Here is a 23,189-nt window from a genome sequence, read left to right on the forward strand (position 1 = left end):
ACAAGATCAATAATTTTGAAAGGAGGGTGTTACCAAAGACCGTCTATCACCAGAACTTGACTGATACTTAATTTTTTCGACCCCAGAGGAATTAGAAGGAAAAGTAGATCTCATCTGGAATTGAACTGAGAATTTAAAAAGCCGGCATAAACATTGCAAGACATAAATATCGATGGTTGATTTGTTTTTTTACCAATTAGATCTGTTATGAAAAGACAACGCTCGTACAGTCGTCGTGGCCGAGTGGTTAAGGCGATGGATTTGAAATCCATTGGGGTATCCCCGCATAGGTTCGAATCCTATCGGCGACGTGAAATCTTTTTTTTTTTTTTAATGAACAGAAAGTGATTTTATATTTTTATCAATAAATAATAATTTTTGATTTAGACACAAATTCCATAATTTTGAATGATAAGAGCAACTAGAAACCATCGATTGCACGAATTGACTGGTACCTTATTTTATCGATCTCTCTGCTGGGATTGAACTGAGAACATACAGATCCGAAACACATGCAGCATGACATGTAGACACATCTAAACTCTTTCATACACTAATACATTACACAAGATAATAATATGGCGATAGGTCTTTTCTTTTTCCATCTATTAGTAGATATATGAAGTAACCTGTTCAGCTGTAGTCGTTGTGGCCGAGTGGTGAAGACACTTGAACAGAATTCGTTTGGGTCTCCTTGCATGGGTGCGAATCTTATCGATGACCTTTTTTTTCTTTTCTATGAGAACATTCCTCCCGCCCACCTTATTTTCATTAACATATATGAAGTCATTTTTTGATTTTTCTAGATAAACTTGTGAGTTAACGTGAGTATTTCAGCCATTTTGTACTTCACCTTACTGGATGCATTTCCATAGGACTGTAGTAGAATTAATAATCTCTCTGTATATAACAGAATGATTGAAGTAAGAACTCCAAACAAGTTGTTTTGTTCGGCATTGTGAAGATTTGCAACTTATTACCATCGCCTTGTTTTATTCTAGTCTATGATATTCAATCCTTCAGGCTTTCTACCCATCGATATTTTTTGTCTGCATAGACCCTTTTTTTTATCATTCCGTGTTGTTCCTTTGACGTTGTGGTCTCAAGCCTCATTAGGAATAGAAAAAAGAATTCGAATAAAACCTCTACATTATACTAAAACATCACTGTACATTACATTAAACAAAACTGCACATTACATGCGTCACACAACACAGCCTCTAAACCCTCCTGCACACTTACACAGCACACGAGATCATAATCTGATGTTTGATTCGTTCTTTTACGAATTAGAAGAGTTATGAAGAAGTGCGGCTTGCACAGTCGTCGTGGCCGAGTGGTTAAGGCGATGGACCAGAAATCCATTGGGGTCTCCCAGCATAGGTTCGAATCCTATCGGCGACGATAGTTACACTGACTTCTATTTTTAACGTATATAAAGTAATTTTATATTTTGTTAGATAAACCATATACATTATGTAGTTTATGTAAGCCACCCTGTTGTTGAAAGAATTGCCGCAATATACACACACACACACACACATATATATATATATATATATATATATATATATATATATGTCCTTTCATTACTGAATCATTTCACGATAGTTTCCTCAATAAACAACTATTCTGTCGTGAGTGTGGGCGTTTCTTTGAGATGTTTAAAACTTTCCTTTTGCCGTCATAAGTCCTCTCATTCCAACAGCTTCTTTCCCCCAACTACAGCTCCCTGAGACTCAGTCCCATCGCTTTCCTCTGGTCTGTGACATTTAGCCTTTAAGTTTTCTGCTCATCAATACCTTTTTAATTTCTTCCCTTCCTTTGTCTTTCCATTTACTTCCTTAAAGTACAGGGAACTCCAGCCTTGTTTGGGAGAAAAATTTTCTTTATCAGTCTTTGCACGACAATAAAACATTAAATTACATAAGACAAAACTACACAATACATACGTCACACAACACAACATCTAAACTCACCTGTAGATTAATACATCATACAAGGTAATAATACAAGGTGGCCCAAAAGTAGGTTTACAGTTATTCAACTGACTCTTTCGCATTCATATATTAACAGTTTCGATCTTAATTATAAAAAAGATATGAAACCATTATTCTATGCTAATTTAGTTAATTGCAAGATAGAAATTTAAATGTAATAAAATGTTTTAAAAGAAATTTAGAGAACCTACGTGATATCTGTAAACCTACATTTGGGCCAACCTGTATGATGGTTGATTTGGTTTTTTTTTACCAATAAGATCTGTTATGAAAGGAGCAAGTTCGTGCAGTCGTCGTGGCCGAGTGATTAAGGCGATGGACTCGAAATCCATTGGGATATCACCGCATAGGTTCGAATCCTATCGGCGACTTGAATTTTTTTTTTTAAATGAAGAGAAAGTGATTCTATATTTTTATCTATAAATAATAATTTTTGATTTAGGCACAAATTCCATAATTTTGAAAGGTAAGAGCAGCTAGAAACCATCGATTGCACAACTTGACTGGTACCTTATTTTATCGATTTCTCTGCTGGGATTGAACTGAGAACATACAGATCCGAAACACATACTGCAAGACATGTAGCCACATCTAAACTCTTTCATACACTAATACATTACACAAGATAATAATATGGCGATAGGTCTTTTCTTTTTCCATCTATTAGTAGATATATGAAGCAACCTGTTGAGCTGTAGTCGTTGTGGCCGAGTGGTGAAGACACTTGATCAGAAATCTTTTGGGTCTCCCTGCATGGGTGCGAATCGTATCGATGACCTTTTTTTCCTTTTCTAGGAGAACATTCCCCCCGCTCTCCTTATTTTCATTAACATATATGAAGTCATTTTTTGATTTTTCTAGATAAACTTGTGAGTTAACGTGAGTATTTCAGCCATTTTGTACTTCAACTTACTGGATGCATTTCCATAGGACTGTAGTAGAATTAATAATCTCTCTGTGTATAACAGAATGATTGAAGTAAGAACTCTAAACAAGTTGTTTTGTCCGGCATTGTAAAGATTTGCAACTTATTACCATCGCCTTGTTTTATTCTAGTCTATGATATTCAATCCTTCAGGCTTTCTACCCATCGATATCTTTTGTCGGCATAGACCCTTTTTTTATCTTTCCGTGTTGTTCCTTTGACTTTGTGGTCTCAAGCCTCATTAGGAACAGAAAAAAACAATTCGAATAAAACCTCTACACTATACTAAAACAACACTCCGCATTACATTAAACAAAACTGCACATTACATGCGTCACACAACACAGCCTCTAAACCCTCCTGCACACTTACACAGCACACGAGATCATAATCTGATGTTCGATTCGTTCTTTTACGAATTAGAAAAGTTATGAAGAAGTGCGGCTTGCACAGTCGTCGTGGCCGAGTGGTTAAGGCGATGGACTAGAAATCCATTGGGGTCTCCCCGCATAGGTTCGAATCCTATCGGCGACGATAGTTACACTGACTTTTATTTTTAACGTATATAAAGTAATTTTATATTTTGTTAGATAAACCATATACATTATGTAGTTTATGTAAGCCACCCTGTTGTTGAAAGAATTGCCGCAATATACACACACACACATATATATATATATATATATATATATGTCCTTTCATTACTGAATCATTTCACGATAGTTTCCTCAATAAACAACTATTCTGTCGTGAGTGTGGGCGTTTCTTTGAGATGTTTAAAACTTTCCTTTTGCCGTCATAAGTCCTCTCATTCCAACAGCTTCTTTCCCCCAACTACAGCTCCTTGAGCCTCAGTCCCATCGCTTTCCTCTGGTCTGTGACAATTAGCCTTTAAGTTTTCTGCTCATCAATACCTTTTTTATTTCTTCCATTCTTTTGTCTTTCCATTTACTTCCTTAAAGTACAGGGAACTCCAGCCTTGTTTGGGAGAAAAATTTTCTTTATCAGTCTTTGCACGACAATAAAACATTAAATTACATAAGACAAAACTACACAATACATACGTCACACAACACAACATCTAAACTCCCCTGTAGATTAATACTTCATACAAGGTAATAATACAAGGTGGCCCAAAAGTAGGTTTACAGTTATTCAACTGACTCTTTCGCATTCATATATTAACAGTTTCGATCTTAATTATAAAAAAAATATGAAACCATTATTCTATGCTAATTTAGTTAATTACAAGATAGAAATTTAAATGTAATAAAATGTTTTAAAAGAAATTTTGAGTACCTACGTGATATCTGTAAACCTACATTTGGGCCAACCTGTATGATGGTTGATTTGGTTTTTTTTTAACAATAAGATCTTTTATGAAAGGAGGAAGTTTGTACAGTCGTCGTGGCCGAGTGGTTAAGGCGATGGACTTGAAATCCATTGGGGGTATCCCCGCATAGGTTCGAATCCTATCGGCGACGTGAATTTTTTTTTTAAATGAACAGAAAGTGATTCTATATTTTTATCAATAAATAATAATTTTTGATTTAGGCACAAATTCCATAATTTTGAAAGGTAAGAGCAACTAGAAACCATCGATTGCACAACTTGACTGGTACCTTATTTTATCGATCTCTCTGCTGGGATTGAACTGAGAACATACAGATCCGAAACACATACTGCAAGACATGTAGCCACATCTAAACTCTTTCATACACTAATACATTACACAAGATAATAATATGGCGATAGGTCTTTTCTTTTTCCATCTATTAGTAGATATATGAAGGAACCTGTTGAGCTGTAGTCGTTGTGGCCGAGTGGTGAAGACACTTGACCAGAAATTGTTTGGGTCTCCCTGCATGGGTGCGAATCGTATCGATGACCTTTTTTTCCTTTTCTAGGAGAACATTCCCCCCGCTCACCTTATTTTCATTAACATATATGAAGTCATTTTTTGATTTTTCTAGATAAACTTGTGAGTTAACGTGAGTATTTCAGCCATTTTGTACTTCAACTTACTGGATGCATTTCCATAGGACTGTAGTAGAATTAATAATCTCTCTGTATATAACAGAATGATTGAAGTAAGAACTCTAAACAAGTTGTTTTGTCCGGCATTGTAAAGATTTGCAACTTATTACCATCGCCTTGTTTTATTCTAGTCTATGATATTCAATCCTTCAGGCTTTCTACCCATCGATATCTTTTGTCGGCATAGACCCTTTTTTTATCTTTCCGTGTTGTTCCTTTGACTATGTGGTCTCAAGCCTCATTAGGAATAGAAAAAAGAATTCGAATAAAACCTCTACATTATACTAAAACATCACTGTACATTACATTAAACAAAACTGACTGCACATTACATGCGTCACACAACACAGCCTCTAAACCCTCCTGCACACTTACACAGCACACGAGATCATAATCTGATGTTTGGTTCGTTCTTTTACGAATTAGAAGAGTTATGAAGAACTGCGGCTTGTACAGTCGTCGTGGCCGAGTGGTTAAGGCGATGGTCTAGAAATCCATTGGGGTCTCCCCGCATAGGTTCGAATCCTATCGGCGACGATAGTTACACTGACTTTTATTTTTAACGTATATAAAGTAATTTTATATTTTGTTAGATAAACCATATACATTATGTAGTTTATGTAAGCCACCCTGTTGTTGAAAGAATTGCCGCAATATACACACACACATATATATATATATATATATATATATATATATATAAATATGTCCTTTCATTACTGAATCATTTCACGATAGTTTCCTCAATAAACAACTATTCTGTCGTGAGTGTGGGCGTTTCTTTGAGATGTTTAAAACTTTCCTTTTGCCGTCATAAGTCCTCTCATTCCAACAGCTTCTTTCCCCCAACTACAGCTCCCTGAGACTCAGTCCCATCGCTTTCCTCTGGTCTGTGACATTTAGCCTTTAAGTTCTCTGCTCATCAATACCTTTTTTATTTCTTCCCTTCCTTTGTCTTTCCATTTACTTCCTTAAAGTACAGGGAACTCCAGCCTTGTTTGGGAGAAAAATTTTCTTTATCAGTCTTTGCACGACAATAAAACATTAAATTACATAAGAAAAAACTACTCAATACATACGTCACACAACACAACATCTAAACTCACCTGTAGATTAATACATCATACAAGGTAATAATACAAGGTGGCCCAAAAGTAGGTTTACAGTTATTCAACTGACTCTTTCGCATTCATATATTAACAGTTTCGATCTTAATTATAAAAAAAAATGTGAAACCATTATTCTATGCTAATTAAGTTAATTGCAAGATAGAAATTTAAATGTAATAAAATGTTTTAAAAGAAATTTAGAGTACCTACGTGATATCTGTAAACCTACATTTGGGCCAACCTGTATGATGGTTGATTTGTTTTTTTTTTTACCAATAAGATCTGTTATGAAAGGAAGAAGGTCGTACAGTCGTCGTGGCCGAGTGGTTAAGGCGATGGACTTGAAATCCATTGGGGTTATCCCCGCATAGGTTGGAATCCTATCGGCGACGTGAATTTATTTTTTTAAATGAACAGAAAGTGATTCTATATTTTTATCTATAAATAATAATTTTTGATTTAGGCACAAATTCCATAATTTTGAAAGGTAAGAGCAGCTAGAAACCATCGATTGAACAACTTGACTGGTACCTTATTTTATCGATTTCTCTGCTGGGATTGAACTGAGAACATACAGATCCGAAACACATACTGCAAGACATGTAGCCACATCTAAACTCTTTCATACACTAATACATTACACAAGATAATAATATGGCGATAGGTCTTTTCTTTTTCCATCTATTAGTAGATATATGAAGCAACCTGTTGAGCTGTAGTCGTTGTGGCCGAGTGGTGAAGACACTTGATCAGAAATCTTTTGGGTCTCCCTGCATGGGTGCGAATCGTATCGATGACCTTTTTTTCCTTTTCTAGGAGAACATTCCCCCCGCTCACTTTATTTTCATTAACATATATGAAGTCATTTTTTGATTTTTCTAGATAAATTTGTGAGTTAACGTGAGTATTTCAGCCATTTTGTACTTCAACTTACTGGATGCATTTCCATAGGACTGTAGTAGAATTAATAATCTCTCTGTATATAACAGAATGATTGAAGTAAGAACTCTAAACAAGTTGTTTTGTCCGGCATTGTAAAGATTTGCAACTTATTACCATCGCCTTGTTTTATTCTAGTCTATGATATTCAATCCTTCAGGCTTTCTACCCATCGATATCTTTTGTCGGCATAGACCCTTTTTTTATCTTTCCGTGTTGTTCCTTTGACTTTGTGGTCTCAAGCCTCATTAGGAACAGAAAAAAACAATTCGAATAAAACCTCTACACTATACTAAAACAACACTCCGCATTACATTAAACAAAACTGCACATTACATGCGTCACACAACACAGCCTCTAAACCCTCCTGCACACTTACACAGCACACGAGATCATAATCTGATGTTTGATTCGTTCTTTTACGAATTAGAAAAGTTATGAAGAAGTGCGGCTTGCACAGTCGTCGTGGCCGAGTGGTTAAGGCGATGGACTAGAAATCCATTGGGGTCTCCCCGCATAGGTTCGAATCCTATCGGCGACGATAGTTACACTGACTTTTATTTTTAACGTATATAAAGTAATTTTATATTTTGTTAGATAAACCATATACATTATGTAGTTTATGTAAGCCACCCTGTTGTTGAAAGAATTGCCGCAATATACACACACACATATATATATATATATATATATATATATATATATATATATATATATATATATATATATGTCCTTTCATTACTGAATCATTTCACGATAGTTTCCTCAATAAACAACTATTCTGTCGTGAGTGTGGGCGTTTCTTTGAGATGTTTAAAACTTTCCTTTTGCCGTCATAAGTCCTCTCATTCCAACAGCTTCTTTCCCCCAACTACAGCTCCCTGAGACTCAGTCCCATCGCTTTCCTCTGGTCTGTGACATTTAGCCTTTAAGTTTTCTGCTCATCAATACCTTTTTTATTTCTTCCCTTCCTTTGTCTTTCCATTTACTTCCTTAAAGTACAGGGAACTCCAGCCTTGTTTGGGAGAAAAATTTTCTTTATCCGTCTTTGCACGACAATAAAACATTAAATTACATAAGAAAAAACTACTCAATACATACGTCACACAACACAACATCTAAACTCACCTGTAGATTAATACATCATACAAGGTAATAATACAAGGTGGCCCAAAAGTAGGTTTACAGTTATTCAACTGACTCTTTCGCATTCATATATTAACAGTTTCGATCTTAATTATAAAAAAAATATGAAACCATTATTCTATGCTAATTAAGTTAATTGCAAGATAAAAATTTAAATGTAATAAAATGTTTTAAAAGAAATTTAGAGTACCTACGTGATATCTGTAAACCTATATTTGGGCCAACCTGTATGATGGTTGATTTGGTTTTTTTTTACCAATAAGATCTGTAATGAAAGGAGCAAGTTCGTACAGTCGTCGTGGCCGAGTGGTTAAGGCGATGGACTCGAAATCCATTGGGTTATCCCCGCATAGGTTCGAATCCTATCGGCGACGTGAATTTTTTTTTTAAATGAACAGAAAGTGATTCTATATTTTTATCTATAAATAATAATTTTTGATTTAGGCACAAATTCCATAATTTTGAAAGGTAAGAGCAGCTAGAAACCATCGATTGCACAACTTGACTGGTACCTTATTTTATTGATCTCTCTGCTGGGATTGAACTGAGAACATACAGATCCGAAACACATACTGCAAGACATGTAGCCACATCTAAACTCTTTCATACACTAATACATTACACAAGATAATAATATGGCGATAGGTCTTTTCTTTTTCCATCTATTAGTAGATATATGAAGCAACCTGTTGAGCTGTAGTCGTTGTGGCCGAGTGGTGAAGACACTTGATCAGAAATCTTTTGGGTCTCCCTGCATGGGTGCGAATCGTATCGATGACCTTTTTTTCCTTTTCTAGGAGAACATTCCCCCCGCTCACCATATTTTCATTAACATATATGAAGTCATTTTTTGATTTTTCTAGATAAACTTGTGAGTTAACGTGAGTATTTCAGCCATTTTGTACTTCAACTTACTGGATGCATTTCCATAGGACTGTAGTAGAATTAATAATCTCTCTGTATATAACAGAATGATTGAAGTAAGAACTCCAAACAAGTTGTTTTGTCCGGCATTGTAAAGATTTGCAGCTTATTACCATCGCCTTGTTTTATTCTAGTCTATGATATTCAATCCTTCAGGCTTTCTACCCATCGTAATCTTTTGTCGGCATAGACCCTTTTTTTTATCTTTCCGTGTTGTTCCTTTGACTTTGTGGTCTCAAGCCTCATTAGGAATAGAAAAAAGAATTCGAATAAAACCTCTACATTATACTAAAACATCACTGTACATTACATTAAACAAAACTGCACATTACATGCGTCACACAACACAGCCTCTAAACCCTCCTGCACACTTACACAGCACACGAGATCATAATCTGATGTTTGATTCGTTCTTTTAAGAAATAGAAGAGTTATGAAGAAGTGCGGCTTGTACAGTCGTCGTGGCCGAGTGGTTAAGGCGATGGACTAGAAATCCATTGGGGTCTCCCCGCATAGGTTCGAATCCTTTCGACGACGATAGTTACACTGACTTTTATTTTTAACGTATATAAAGTAATTTTATATTTTGTTAGATAAACCATATACATTATGTAGTTTATGTAAGCCACCCTGTTGTTGAAAGAATTGCCACAATATACACACACACACACACATATATATATATATATATATATATATATATATGTCCTATCATTACTGAATCATTTCACGATAGTTTCCTCAATAAACAACTATTCTGTCGTGAGTGTGGGCATTTCTTTGAGATGTTTAAAACTTTCCTTTTGCCGTCATAAGTCCTCTCATTCCAACAGCTTCTTTCCCCCAACTACAGCTCCCTGAGACTCAGTCCCATCGCTTTCCTCTGGTCTGTGACATTTAGCCTTTACGTTTTCTGCTCATCAATACCTTTTTTATTTCTTCCCTTCCTTTGTCTTTCCATTTACTTCCTTAAAGTACAGGGAAATCCAGCCTTGTTTGGGAGAAAAATTTTCTTTATCAGTCTTTGCACGACAATAAAACATTAAATTACATAAGACAAAACTACACAATACATACGTCACACAACACAACATCTAAACTCACCTGTAGATTAATGCATCATACAAGGTAATAATACAAGGTGGCCCAAAAGTAGGTTTGCAGTTATTCAACTGACTCTTTCGCATTCATATATTAACAGTTTCGATCTTAATTATAAAAAAAATATGAAACCATTATTCTATGCTAATTTAGTTAATTACAAGATAGAAATTTAAATGTAATAAAATGTTTTAAAAGAAATTTAGAGTACCTACGTGATATCTGTAAACCTATATTTGGGCCAACCTGTATGATGGTTGATTTGTTTTTTTTTTACCAATAAGATCTGTTATGAAAGGAAGAATTTCGTACAGTCGTCGTGGCCGAGTGGATAAGGCGATGGACTCGAATTCCATTGGGTTATCCCCGCATAGGTTCGAGTCCTATCGGCGACGTGAATTTTTTTTTTTAAATGAACAGAAAGTGATTCTATATTTTTATCTATAAATAATAATTTTTGATTTAGGCACAAATTCCATAATTTTGAAAGGTAAGAGCAGCTAGAAACCATCGATTGCACAACTTGACTGGTACCTTATTTTATCGATCTCTCTGCTGGGATTGAACTGAGAACATACAGATCCGAAACACATACTGCAAGACATGTAGCCACATCTAAACTCTTTCATACACTAATACATTACACAAGATAATAATATGGCGATAGGTCTTTTCTTTTTCCATTTATTAGTAGATATATGAAGCAACCTGTTGAGCTGTAGTCGTTGTGGCCGAGTGGTGAAGACACTTGATCAGAAATCTTTTGGGTCTCCCTGCATGGGTGCGAATCGTATCGATGACCTTTTTTTTCCTTTTCTAGGAGAACATTCCCCCCGCTCTCCTTATTTTCATTAACATATATGAAGTCATTTTTTGATTTTTCTAGATAAACTTGTGAGTTAACGTGAGTATTTCAGCCATTTTGTACTTCAACTTACTGGATGCATTTCCATAGGACTGTAGTAGAATTAATAATCTCTCTGTATATAACAGAATGATTGAAGTAAGAACTCCAAACAAGTTGTTTTGTCCGGCATTGTAAAGATTTGCAGCTTATTACCATCGCCTTGTTTTATTCTAGTCTATGATATTCAATCCTTCAGGCTTTCTACCCATCGATATCTTTTGTCGGCATAGACCCTTTTTTTTATCTTTCCGTGTTGTTCCTTTGACTTTGTGGTCTCAAGCCTCATTAGGAATAGAAAAAAGAATTCGAATAAAACCTCTACATTATACTAAAACATCACTGTACATTACATTAAACAAAACTGACTGCACATTACATGCGTCACACAACACAGCCTCTAAACCCTCCTGCACACTTACACAGCACACGAGATCATAATCTGATGTTTGATTCGTTCTTTTACGAATTAGAAAAGTTATGAAGAAGTGCGGCTTGTACAGTCGTCGTGGCCGAGTGGTTAAGGCGATGGACTAGAAATCCATTGGGGTCTCCCCGCATAGGTTCGAATCCTATCGGTGACGATAGTTACACTGACTTTTGTTTTTAACGTATATAAAGTAATTTTATATTTTGTTAGATAAACCATATACATTATGTAGTTTATGTAAGCCACCCTGTTGTTGAAAGAATTGCCGCAATATACACACACACACACACACATATATATATATATATATATATATATATATATATGTCCTTTCATTACTGAATCATTTCACGATAGTTTCCTCAATAAACAACTATTCTGTCGTGAGTGTGGGCGTTTCTTTGAGATGTTTAAAACTTTCCTTTTGCCGTCATAAGTCCTCTCATTCCAACAGCTTCTTTCCCCCAACTACAGCTCCCTGAGACTCAGTCCCATCGCTTTCCTCTGGTCTGTGACATTTAGCCTTTAAGTTTTCTGCTCATCAATACCTTTTTTATTTCTTCCCTTCCTTTGTCTTTCCATTTACTTCCTTAAAGTACAGGGAAATCCAGCCTTGTTTGGGAGAAAAATTTTCTTTATCAGTCTTTGCACGACAATAAAACATTAAATTACATAAGACAAAACTACACAATACATACGTCACACAACACAACATCTAAACTCACCTGTAGATTAATACATCATACAAGGTAATAATACAAGGTGGCCCAAAAGTAGGTTTACAGTTATTCAACTGACTCTTTCGCATTCATATATTAACAGTTTCGATCTTAATTATAAAAAAAATATGAAACCATTATTCTATGCTACTTTAGTTAATTGCAAGATAGAAATTTAAATGTAATAAAATGTTTTAAAAGAAATTTAGAGTACCTACGTGATATCTGTAAACCTACATTTGGGCCAACCTGTATGATGGTTGATTTGTTTTTTTTTTTACCAATAAAATCTGTTATGAAAAGAGGAAGTTCGTACAGTCGTCGTGGCCGAGTGGTTAGGGCGATGGACTTGAAATCCATTGGGGTATCCCCGCATAGGTTCGAATCCTATCGGCGACGTGAATTTTTTTTTTTAAATGAACAGAAAGTGATTCTATATTTTTATCAATAAATAATAATTTTTGATTTAGGCACAAATTCCATAATTTTGAAAGGTAAAAGCAGCTAGAAACCATCGATTGCACAACTTGACTGGTACCTTATTTTATCGATCTCTCTGCTGGGATTGAACTGAGAACATACAGATCCGAAACACATACTGCAAGACATGTAGCCACATCTAAACTCTTTCATACACTAATACATTACACAAGATAATAATATGGCGATAGGTCTTTTCTTTTTCCATCTATTAGTAGATATATGAAGCAACCTGTTGAGCTGTAGTCGTTGTGTCCGAGTGGTGAAGACACTTGATCAGAAATCTTTTGGGTCTCCCTGCATGGGTGCGAATCGTATCGATGACATTTTATTCCTTTTCTAGGAGAATATTCCCCCCGCCCACCTTATTTTCATTAACATATATGAAGTCATTTTTTGATTTTTCTAGATAAACTTGTGAGTTAACGTGAGTATTTCAGCCATTTTGTACTTCAACTTACTGGATGCATTTCCATAGGACTGTAGTAGAATTAATAATCTCTCTGTATATAACAGAATGATTGAAGTAAGAACTCCAAACAAGTTGTTTTGTCCGGCATTGTAAAGATTTGCAGCTTATTACCATCGCCTTGTTTTATTCTAGTCTATGATATTCAATCCTTCAGGCTTTCTACCCATCGATATCTTTTGTCGGCATAGACCCTTTTTTTTATCTTTCCTTGTTGTTCCTTTGACTTTGTGGTCTCAAGCCTCATTAGGAATAGAAAAAAGAATTCGAATAAAACCTCTACATTATACTAAAACATCACTGTACATTACATTAAACAAAACTGCACATTACATGCGTCACACAACACAGCCTCTAAACCCTCCTGCACACTTACACAGCACACGAGATCATAATCTGATGTTTGATTCGTTCTTTTACGAATTAGAAGAGTTATGAAGAAGTGCGGCTTGTACAGTCGTCGTGGCCGAGTGGTTAAGGCGATGGACTAGAAATCCATTGGGGTCTCCCCGCATTGGTTCGAATCCTCTCGACGACGTCAATTTCTTGGGGTTTTTCTTTTAATTCTTTAACATATGTAACGTAATTTTATATTATCTTCGATAAACTACAAAGTTTATGGTAAACCGTCATCTTGTTGAAAGAATTATTAAAATATGTTTGTATATAAAGAGTTCATATCTAAATAATGCTTCTGGCTTCACCATGCTGTTGGGCAAATTTAAAACTATTTAAAATTTATTAGACATAATGATTTGTCTTCTTCTTTTCAATCCTCACAGGCCTACCACAAACGATCTGGTCCGGCCGTCCGTTTGTAGATATATAAAGTAGGGTCGTTTATGTTGTCATCGTGGCCCTGTGGTTAAGTTGAAGGTTATGGACACCTCCCGCGTAGGTTCAAATCATGTCGAAGTCCTTTGTTCAAATTTCAATATTTTTTTTTTTCGCTCATTAACTCACAGTGAATCTTGTAGTTCTAGACATTTTAATTAGAATATACAATCTGTAACTGCAACTAACTGATTATATGTATGAGGTCAATTAAGACGATTGCAACGAAAAAAAAACATACGTGGGAGACGGGGATCGGAAAGAGGAATTTCCGAGGTTCCTCCCACCCCCACCCCTCCGTTTTCCGCGGAAAGAATGCATTTCCGACAGCTTACGAAGTCAACTAAGACAAATGCAACCCCCACCCCAAAAAAAACCGCGGGAAAAAATTATTTTGTACCAAAATCGAGTTTGGTGTGAAACTATAAATTTACCAAGAACTGTTGCTAAGGTTATTTTGTCCGGCACAGTGAAGATTCTGCTCTCTGGTATCTTTGAGTTTCGTCCTTCTACGAATTACATTAAAAAATACTACACAACAATAAAGTATATCGCATCATATTACGGCTAAACACTATTTTACAATATACTGCATCTGCAATTCACTAAAAACATTATTTTACATTATATTAGACAACACTAAACAAAACATACGTCATGCAACACAAACTCTAAACTTCTCCTGTACACTAATACATTACACTATATCAGTGCTTCTCAAACTATCTGATGTCGTGTTCTGGCAGTGATTTTTTTTTCCAATGTGCCAGAGACCGGTAATATTTCTTACTAATATTAATTTATACCGGAAACAATTTATATAATCAATTGCAGCGTGGAAGGTGTTTATAAGCCATTTATGAAACACACAAAAACATGGCCGCAATCAAATAACTGAAACAAAAAAATAACTGAAACCAATAATAGAATATTACATAAGCATTTTATAATGTTTCTTTCTTTTCTGGAAACTTGCTGCGGACCGGCAGCTGAAGGTGTCCGCGGACACCACTTTGAGTAGCACTGCTCTAGATAATAATACGTTCTTTGTTTTATCTATTAGTAGAGATATAAAGCCGCTTCCGTTGTATAGTCGTCGTGGCCGAGTGGTTAAGGCGATGGACTAGAAATCCATTGGGGTCTCCCCGCATAGGTTCGAATCCTATCGACGACGATAGTTACAATGACTTTTATTTTTAACGTATATAAAGTAATTTTATATTTTGTTAGATAAACCATATACATTATGTAGTTTATGTAAGCCACCCTGTTGTTGAAAGAATTGCCGCAATATACACACACATATATATATATATATATATATATATATATATATATGTCCTTTCATTACTGAATCATTTCACGATAGTTTCCTCAATAAACAACTATTCTGTCGTGAGTGTGGGCGTTTCTTTGAGATGTTTAAAACTTTCCTTTTGCCGTCATAAGTCCTCTCATTCCAACAGCTTCTTTCCCCCAACTACAGCTCCTTGAGACTCAGTCCCATCGCTTTCCTCTGGTCTGTGACATTTAGCCTTTAAGTTTTCTGCTCATCAATACCTTTTTTATTTCTTCCCTTCCTTTGTCTTTCCATTTACTTCCTTAAAGTACAGGGAACTCCAGCCTTGTTTGGGAGAAAAATTTTCCTTATCAGTCTTTGCACGACAATAAAACATTAAATTACATAAGACAAAACTACACAATACATACGTCACACAACACAACATCTAAACTCACCTGTAGATTAATACATCATACAAGGTAATAATACAAGGTGGCCCAAAAGTAGGTTTACAGTTATTCAACTGACTCTTTCGCATTCATATATTAACAGTTTCGATCTTAATTATAAAAAAGATATGAAACCATTATTCTATGCTAATTTAGTTAATTGCAAGATAGAAATTTAAATGTAATAAAATGTTTTAAAAGAAATTTAGAGTACCGACGTGATATCTGTAAACCTACATTTGGGCCAACCTGTATGATGGTTGATTTGTTTTTATTCTACCAATAAGATCTGTTATGAAAGGAGGAAGTCCGTACAGTCGTCGTGGCCGAGTGGTTAAGGCGATGGACTTGAAATCCATTGGGGTATCCCCGCATATGTTCGAATCCTCTCGGCGACGTGAATTTTTTTTTTTAAATGAACAGAAAGTGATTCTATATTTTTATCAATAAATAATAATTTTTGATTTAGGCACAAATTCCATAATTTTGAAAGGTAAGAGCAGCTAGAAACCATCGATTGCACAACTTGACTGGTACCTTATTTTATCGATCTCTCTGCTGGGATTGAACTGAGAACATACAGATCCAAAACACATACTGCAAGACATGTAGCCACATCTAAACTCTTTCATACACTAATACATTACACAAGATAATAATATGGCGATAGGTCTTTTCTTTTTCCATCTATTAGTAGATATATGAAGCAACCTGTTGAGCTGTAGTCGTTGTGGCCGAGTGGTAAAGACACTTGACCAGAAATCGTTTGGGTCTCCTTGCATGGGTGCGAATCTTATCGGTGACCTTTTTTTTCTTTTCTAGGAGAACATTCCTCCCGCCCACCTTATTTTCATTAACATATATGAAGTCATTTTTTGATTTTTCTAGATAAACTTGTGAGTTAACGTGAGTATTTCAGCCATTTTGTACTTCAACGTACTGGATGCATTTCCATAGCACTGTAGTAGAATTAATAATCTCTCTGTATATAACAGAATGATTGAAGTAAGAACTCCAAACAAGTTGTTTTGTCCGGCATTGTAAAGATTTGCAGCTTATTACCATCGCCTTGTTTTATTCTAGTCTATGATATTCAATCCTTCAGGCTTTCTACCCATCGATATTTTTTGTCTGCATAGACCCTTTTTTTATCATTCCGTGTTGTTCCTTTGACTTTGTGGTCTCAAGCCTCATTAGGAATAGAAAAAAGAATTCGAATAAAACCTCTACACTATACTAAAACAACACTCCGCATTACATTAAACAAAACTGCACGTTACATGCGTCACACAACACAGCCTCTAAACCCTCCTGCACACTTACACAGCACACGAGATCATAATCTGATGTTTGATTCGTTCTTTTACGAATTAGAAAAGTTATGAAGAAGTGCGGCTTGTACAGTCGTCGTGGCCGAGTGGTTAAGGCGATGGACTAGAAATCCATTGGGGTCTCCCCGCATAGGTTCGAATCCTATCGGCGACGATAGTTACACTGACTTTTATTTTTAACGTATATAAAGTAATTTTATATTTTGTTAGATAAACCATATACATTATGTAGTTTATGTAAGCCACCCTGTTGTTGAAAGAATTGCCGCAATATACACACACACACATATATATATATATATATATATATATATATATATAAATATGTTCTTTCATTACTGAATCATTTCACGATAGTTTCCTCAATAAACAACTATTCTGTCGTGAGTGTGGGCGTTTCTTTGAGATGTTCAAAACTTTCCTTTTGCCGTCATAAGTCCTCTCATTCCAACAGCTTCTTTCCCCCAACTACAGCTCCCTGAGACTCAGTCCCATCGCTTTCCTCTGGTCTGTGACATTTAGACTTTAAGTTTTCTGCTCATCAATACCTTTTTTATTTCTTCCCTTCCTTTGTCTTTCCATTTACTTCCTTAAAGTACAGGGAACTCCAGCCTTGTTTGGGAGAAAAATTTTCTTTATCAGTCTTTGCACGACAATAAAACATTAAATTACATAAGACAAAACTACACAATACATACGTCACACAACACAACATCTAAACTCACCTGTAGATTAATACATCATACAAGGTAATAATACAAGGTGGCCCAAAAGTAGGTTTACAGTTATTCAACTGACTCTTTCGCATTCATATATTAACAGTTTCGATCTTAATTATAAAAAAAATATGAAACCATTATTCTATGCTAATTTAGTTAATTGCAAGATAGAAATTTAAATGTAATAAAATGTTTTAAAAGAAATTTAGAGTACCTACGTGATATCTGTAAACCTATATTTGGGCCAACCTGTATGATGGTTGATTTGTATTTTTTTTACCAATAAGATCTGTTATGAAAGGAGGAAGTCCGTACAGTCGTCGTGGCCGAGTGGTTAAGGCGATGGACTTGAAATCCATTGGGATATCCCCGCATGGGTTCGAATCCTATCGGCGACGTAAATTTTTTTTTTTAAATGAACAGAAAGTGATTCTATATTTTTATCAATAAATAATAATTTTTGATTTAGGCACAAATTCCATAATTTTGAAAGGTAAGAGCAGCTAGAAACCATCGATTGCACAACTTGACTGGTACCTTATTTTATCGATCTCTCTGCTGGGATTGAACTGAGAACATACAGATCCGAAACACATACTGCAAGACATGTAGCCACATCTAAACTCTTTCATACACTAATACATTACACAAGATAATAATATGGCGATAGGTCTTTTCTTTTTCCATCTATTAGTAGATATATGAAGCAACCTGTTGAGCTGTAGTCGTTGTGGCCGAGTGGTGAAGACACTTGATCAGAAATGTTTTGGGTCTCCCTGCATGGGTGCGAATCGTATCGATGACCTGTTTTCCTTTTCTAGGAGAACATTCCCCCCGCTCACCTTATTTTCATTAACATATATGAAGTCATTTTTTGATTTTTCTAGATAAACTTGTGAGTTAACGTGAGTATTTCAGCCATTTTGTACTTCAACTTACTGGATGCATTTCCATAGGACTGTAGTAGAATTAATAATCTCTCTGTATATAACAGAATGATTGAAGTAAGAACTCCAAGCAAGTTGTTTTGTCCGGCATTGTAAAGATTTGCAACTTATTACCATCGCCTTGTTTTATTCTAGTCTATGATATTCAATCCTTCAGGCTTTCTACCCATCGATATCTTTTGTCGGCATAGACCCTTTTTTTTATCATTCCCTGTTGTTCCTTTGACTTTGTGGTCTCAAGCCTCATTAGGAATAGAAAAAAGAATTCGAATAAAACCTCTACATTATACTAAAACATCACTGTACATTACATTAAACAAAACTGCACATTGCATGCGTCACACAACACAGCCTCTAAACCCTCCTGCACACTTACACAGCACACGAGATCATAATCTGATGTTTGATTCGTTCTTTTACGAATTAGAAGAGTTATGAAGAAGTGCGGCTTGTACAGTCGTCGTGGCCGAGTGGTTAAGGCGATGGACTAGAAATCCATTGGGGTCTCCCCGCATAGGTTCGAATCCTCTCGACGACGTCAATTTCTTTGGGTTTTTCTTTTAATTCTTTAACATATGTAACGTAATTTTATATTTTCTTCGATAAACTACAAAGTTTATGGTAAACCGTCATCTTGTTGAAAGAATTATTAAAATATGTTTGTATATAAAGAGTTCATATCTAAATAATGCTTCTGGCTTCACCATGTTGTTGGGCAAATTTAAAACTATTTAAAATTTATTAGACATAATGATTTGTCTTCTTCTTTTCAATCCTCACAGGCCTACCACAAACGATCTGGTCCGGCCGTCCGTTTGTAGATATATAAAGTAGGGTCGTTTATGTTGTCATCGTGGCCCTGTGGTTAAGTTGAAGGTTCTGGACACCTCCCGCGTAGGTTCAAATCATGTCGAAGACCTTTGTTCAAATTTCAATATTTTTTTTTTTCGCTCATTAACTCACAGTGAATCTTGTAGTTCTAGACATTTTAATTAGAATATACAATCTGTAACTGCAACTAACTGATTATATGTATGAGGTCAATTAAGACGATTGCAACGAAAAAAAAACATACGTGGGAGACGGGGATCGGAAAGAGGAATTTCCGAGGTTCCTCCCACCCCCACCCCTCCGTTTTCCGCGGAAAGAATGCATTTCCGACAGCTTACGAAGTCAACTAAGACAAATGCAACCCCCACCCCAAAAAAAACCGCGGGAAAAAATTATTTTGTACCAAAATCGAGTTTGGTGTGAAACTATAAATTTACCAAGAACTGTTGCTAAGGTTATTTTGTCCGGCACAGTGAAGATTCTGCTCTCTGGTATCTTTGAGTTTCGTCCTTCTACGAATTACATTAAAAAATACTACACAACAATAAAGTATATCGCATCATATTACGGCTAAACACTATTTTACAATATACTGCATCTGCAATTCACTAAAAACATTATTTTACATTATATTAGACAACACTAAACAAAACATACGTCATGCAACACAAACTCTAAACTTCTCCTGTACACTAATACATTACACTATATCAGTGCTTCTCAAACTATCTGATGTCGTGTTCTGGCAGTGATTTTTTTTTCCAATGTGCCAGAGACCGGTAATATTTCTTACTAATATTAATTTATACCGGAAACAATTTATATAATCAATTGCAGAGTGGAAGGTGTTTATAAGCCATTTATGAAACACACAAAAACATGGCCGCAATCAAATAACTGAAACAAAAAAATAACTGAAACCAATAATAGAATATTACATAAGCATTTTATAATGTTTCTTTCCTTTCTGGAAACTTGCCACGGACCGGCAGCTGAAGGTGTCCGCGGACACCACTTTGAGTAGCACTGCTCTAGATAATAATACGTTCTTTGTTTTATCTATTAGTAGAGATATAAAGCAACTTCCGTTGTATAGTCGTCGTGGCCGAGTGGTTAAGGCGATGGACTAGAAATCCATTGGGGTCTCCCCGCATAGGTTCGAATCCTATCGACGACGATAGTTACACTGACTTTTATTTTTAACGTATATAAAGTAATTTTATATTTTGTTAGATAAACCATATACATTATGTAGTTTATGTAAGCCACCCTGTTGTTGAAAGAATTGCCGCAATATACACACACATATATATATATATATATATATATATATATATATATATATATGTCCTTTCATTACTGAATCATTTCACGATAGTTTCCTCAATAAACAACTATTCTGTCGTGAGTGTGGGCGTTTCTTTGAGATGTTTAAAACTTTCCTTTTGCCGTCATAAGTCCTCTCATTCCAACAGCTTCTTTCCCCCAACTACAGCTCCTTGAGACTCAGTCCCATCGCTTTCCTCTGGTCTGTGACATTTAGCCTTTAAGTTTTCTGCTCATCAATACCTTTTTTATTTTTTCCCTTCCTTTGTCTTTCCATTTACTTCCTTAAAGTACAGGGAACTCCAGCCTTGTTAGGGAGAAAAATTTTCCTTATCAGTCTTTGCACGACAATAAAACATTAAATTACATAAGACAAAACTACACAATACATACGTCACACAACACAACATCTAAACTCACCTGTAGATTAATACATCATACAAGGTAATAATACAAGGTGGCCCAAAAGTAGGTTTACAGTTATTCAACTGACTCTTTCGCATTCATATATTAACAGTTTCGATCTTAATTATAAAAAAGATATGAAACCATTATTCTATGCTAATTTAGTTAATTGCAAGATAGAAATTTAAATGTAATAAAATGTTTTAAAAGAAATTTAGAGTACCTACGTGATATCTGTAAACCTACATTTGGGCCAACCTGTATGATGGTTGATTTGGTTTTATTCTACCAATAAGATCTGTTATGAAAGGAGGAAGTCCGTACAGTCGTCGTGGCCGAGTGGTTAAGGCGATGGACTTGAAATCCATTGGGGTATCCCCGCATAGGTTCGAATCCTCTCGGCGACGTGAATTTTTTTTTTTAAATGAACAGAAAGTGATTCTATATTTTTATCAATAAATAATAATTTTTGATTTAGGCACAAATTCCATAATTTTGAAAGGTAAGAGCAGCTAGAAACCATCGATTGCACAACTTGACTGGTACCTTATTTTATCGATCTCTCTGCTGGGATTGAACTGAGAACATACAGATCCAAAACACATACTGCAAGACATGTAGCCACATCTAAACTCTTTCATACACTAATATATTACACAAGATAATAATATGGCGATAGGTCTTTTCTTTTTCCATCTATTAGTAGATATATGAAGCAACCTGTTGAGCTGTAGTCGTTGTGGCCGAGTGGTAAAGACACTTGACCAGAAATCGTTTGGGTCTCCTTGCATGGGTGCGAATCTTATCGGTGACCTTTTTTTTCTTTTCTAGGAGAACATTCCTCCCGCCCACCTTATTTTCATTAACATATATGAAGTCATTTTTTGATTTTTCTAGATAAACTTGTGAGTTAACGTGAGTATTTCAGCCATTTTGTACTTCAACGTACTGGATGCATTTCCATAGGACTGTAGTAGAATTAATAATCTCTCTGTATATAACAGAATGATTGAAGTAAGAACTCCAAACAAGTTGTTTTGTCCGGCATTGTAAAGATTTGCAGCTTATTACCATCGCCTTGTTTTATTCTAGTCTATGATATTCAATCCTTCAGGCTTTCTACCCATCGATATTTTTTGTCTGCATAGACCCTTTTTTTATCATTCCGTGTTGTTCCTTTGACTTTGTGGTCTCAAGCCTCATTAGGAATAGAAAAAAGAATTCGAATAAAACCTCTACACTATACTAAAACAACACTCCGCATTACATTAAACAAAACTGCACGTTACATGCGTCACACAACACAGCCTCTAAACCCTCCTGCACACTTACACAGCACACGAGATCATAATCTGATGTTTGATTCGTTCTTTTACGAATTAGAAAAGTTATGAAGAAGTGCGGCTTGTACAGTCGTCGTGGCCGAGTGGTTAAGGCGATGGACTAGAAATCCATTGGGGTCTCCCCGCATAGGTTCGAATCCTATCGGCGACGATAGTTACACTGACTTTTATTTTTAACGTATATAAAGTAATTTTATATTTTGTTAGATAAACCATATACATTATGTAGTTTATGTAAGCCACCCTGTTGTTGAAAGAATTGCCGCAATATACACACACACACATATATATATATATATATATATATATATAAATATGTTCTTTCATTACTGAATCATTTCACGATAGTTTCCTCAATAAACAACTATTCTGTCGTGAGTGTGGGCGTTTCTTTGAGATGTTCAAAACTTTCCTTTTGCCGTCATAAGTCCTCTCATTCCAACAGCTTCTTTCCCCCAACTACAGCTCCCTGAGACTCAGTCCCATCGCTTTCCTCTGGTCTGTGACATTTAGCCTTTAAGTTTTCTGCTCATCAATAC

At 35.5% G+C, this 23,189-nt stretch overlaps 22 non-coding genes across 22 annotated transcripts; all 22 read left to right on the forward strand.

Annotated features, from left to right (window-relative positions):
* The first annotated feature begins 229 nt into the window (after nucleotides 1-229).
* Trnas-uga (transfer RNA serine (anticodon UGA)) lies at nucleotides 230-311 on the forward strand. The gene has a single exon. It is a non-coding gene; the product is annotated as a tRNA-Ser (tRNA).
* Nucleotides 312-1,322: 1,011 nt separating this feature from the next.
* On the forward strand, nucleotides 1,323-1,404 carry Trnas-aga (transfer RNA serine (anticodon AGA)). The gene has a single exon. It is a non-coding gene; the product is annotated as a tRNA-Ser (tRNA).
* An 885-nt stretch (nucleotides 1,405-2,289) lies between these two features.
* Nucleotides 2,290-2,371, forward strand: Trnas-cga (transfer RNA serine (anticodon CGA)). Its single transcript has one exon. It is a non-coding gene; the product is annotated as a tRNA-Ser (tRNA).
* A 1,006-nt stretch (nucleotides 2,372-3,377) lies between these two features.
* Nucleotides 3,378-3,459, forward strand: Trnas-aga (transfer RNA serine (anticodon AGA)). The gene has a single exon. It is a non-coding gene; the product is annotated as a tRNA-Ser (tRNA).
* An 867-nt stretch (nucleotides 3,460-4,326) lies between these two features.
* Nucleotides 4,327-4,409, forward strand: Trnas-uga (transfer RNA serine (anticodon UGA)). Its single transcript has one exon. It is a non-coding gene; the product is annotated as a tRNA-Ser (tRNA).
* Nucleotides 4,410-5,417: 1,008 nt separating this feature from the next.
* On the forward strand, nucleotides 5,418-5,499 carry Trnas-aga (transfer RNA serine (anticodon AGA)). Its single transcript has one exon. It is a non-coding gene; the product is annotated as a tRNA-Ser (tRNA).
* An 881-nt stretch (nucleotides 5,500-6,380) lies between these two features.
* Nucleotides 6,381-6,463, forward strand: Trnas-uga (transfer RNA serine (anticodon UGA)). Its single transcript has one exon. It is a non-coding gene; the product is annotated as a tRNA-Ser (tRNA).
* Nucleotides 6,464-7,469: 1,006 nt separating this feature from the next.
* Trnas-aga (transfer RNA serine (anticodon AGA)) lies at nucleotides 7,470-7,551 on the forward strand. Its single transcript has one exon. It is a non-coding gene; the product is annotated as a tRNA-Ser (tRNA).
* An 897-nt stretch (nucleotides 7,552-8,448) lies between these two features.
* Trnas-cga (transfer RNA serine (anticodon CGA)) lies at nucleotides 8,449-8,530 on the forward strand. The gene has a single exon. It is a non-coding gene; the product is annotated as a tRNA-Ser (tRNA).
* Nucleotides 8,531-9,535: 1,005 nt separating this feature from the next.
* Nucleotides 9,536-9,617, forward strand: Trnas-aga (transfer RNA serine (anticodon AGA)). Its single transcript has one exon. It is a non-coding gene; the product is annotated as a tRNA-Ser (tRNA).
* An 877-nt stretch (nucleotides 9,618-10,494) lies between these two features.
* On the forward strand, nucleotides 10,495-10,576 carry Trnas-cga (transfer RNA serine (anticodon CGA)). The gene has a single exon. It is a non-coding gene; the product is annotated as a tRNA-Ser (tRNA).
* Nucleotides 10,577-11,587: 1,011 nt separating this feature from the next.
* Nucleotides 11,588-11,669, forward strand: Trnas-aga (transfer RNA serine (anticodon AGA)). The gene has a single exon. It is a non-coding gene; the product is annotated as a tRNA-Ser (tRNA).
* An 882-nt stretch (nucleotides 11,670-12,551) lies between these two features.
* Trnas-uga (transfer RNA serine (anticodon UGA)) lies at nucleotides 12,552-12,633 on the forward strand. The gene has a single exon. It is a non-coding gene; the product is annotated as a tRNA-Ser (tRNA).
* Nucleotides 12,634-13,639: 1,006 nt separating this feature from the next.
* Trnas-aga (transfer RNA serine (anticodon AGA)) lies at nucleotides 13,640-13,721 on the forward strand. The gene has a single exon. It is a non-coding gene; the product is annotated as a tRNA-Ser (tRNA).
* Nucleotides 13,722-15,109: 1,388 nt separating this feature from the next.
* Trnas-aga (transfer RNA serine (anticodon AGA)) lies at nucleotides 15,110-15,191 on the forward strand. The gene has a single exon. It is a non-coding gene; the product is annotated as a tRNA-Ser (tRNA).
* An 873-nt stretch (nucleotides 15,192-16,064) lies between these two features.
* Trnas-uga (transfer RNA serine (anticodon UGA)) lies at nucleotides 16,065-16,146 on the forward strand. Its single transcript has one exon. It is a non-coding gene; the product is annotated as a tRNA-Ser (tRNA).
* A 1,005-nt stretch (nucleotides 16,147-17,151) lies between these two features.
* On the forward strand, nucleotides 17,152-17,233 carry Trnas-aga (transfer RNA serine (anticodon AGA)). The gene has a single exon. It is a non-coding gene; the product is annotated as a tRNA-Ser (tRNA).
* An 881-nt stretch (nucleotides 17,234-18,114) lies between these two features.
* Trnas-uga (transfer RNA serine (anticodon UGA)) lies at nucleotides 18,115-18,196 on the forward strand. Its single transcript has one exon. It is a non-coding gene; the product is annotated as a tRNA-Ser (tRNA).
* A 1,005-nt stretch (nucleotides 18,197-19,201) lies between these two features.
* On the forward strand, nucleotides 19,202-19,283 carry Trnas-aga (transfer RNA serine (anticodon AGA)). The gene has a single exon. It is a non-coding gene; the product is annotated as a tRNA-Ser (tRNA).
* Nucleotides 19,284-20,671: 1,388 nt separating this feature from the next.
* On the forward strand, nucleotides 20,672-20,753 carry Trnas-aga (transfer RNA serine (anticodon AGA)). Its single transcript has one exon. It is a non-coding gene; the product is annotated as a tRNA-Ser (tRNA).
* Nucleotides 20,754-21,632: 879 nt separating this feature from the next.
* Trnas-uga (transfer RNA serine (anticodon UGA)) lies at nucleotides 21,633-21,714 on the forward strand. Its single transcript has one exon. It is a non-coding gene; the product is annotated as a tRNA-Ser (tRNA).
* Nucleotides 21,715-22,719: 1,005 nt separating this feature from the next.
* On the forward strand, nucleotides 22,720-22,801 carry Trnas-aga (transfer RNA serine (anticodon AGA)). The gene has a single exon. It is a non-coding gene; the product is annotated as a tRNA-Ser (tRNA).
* The last annotated feature ends 388 nt before the right edge of the window (nucleotides 22,802-23,189 follow it).

This window comes from Octopus bimaculoides, chromosome 10 (assembly GCF_046866305.1).
Source record: "Octopus bimaculoides isolate indiv1 chromosome 10, ASM4686630v1, whole genome shotgun sequence".
In the NCBI taxonomy this organism is placed as follows: Eukaryota; Metazoa; Mollusca; class Cephalopoda; order Octopoda; family Octopodidae; genus Octopus; species Octopus bimaculoides.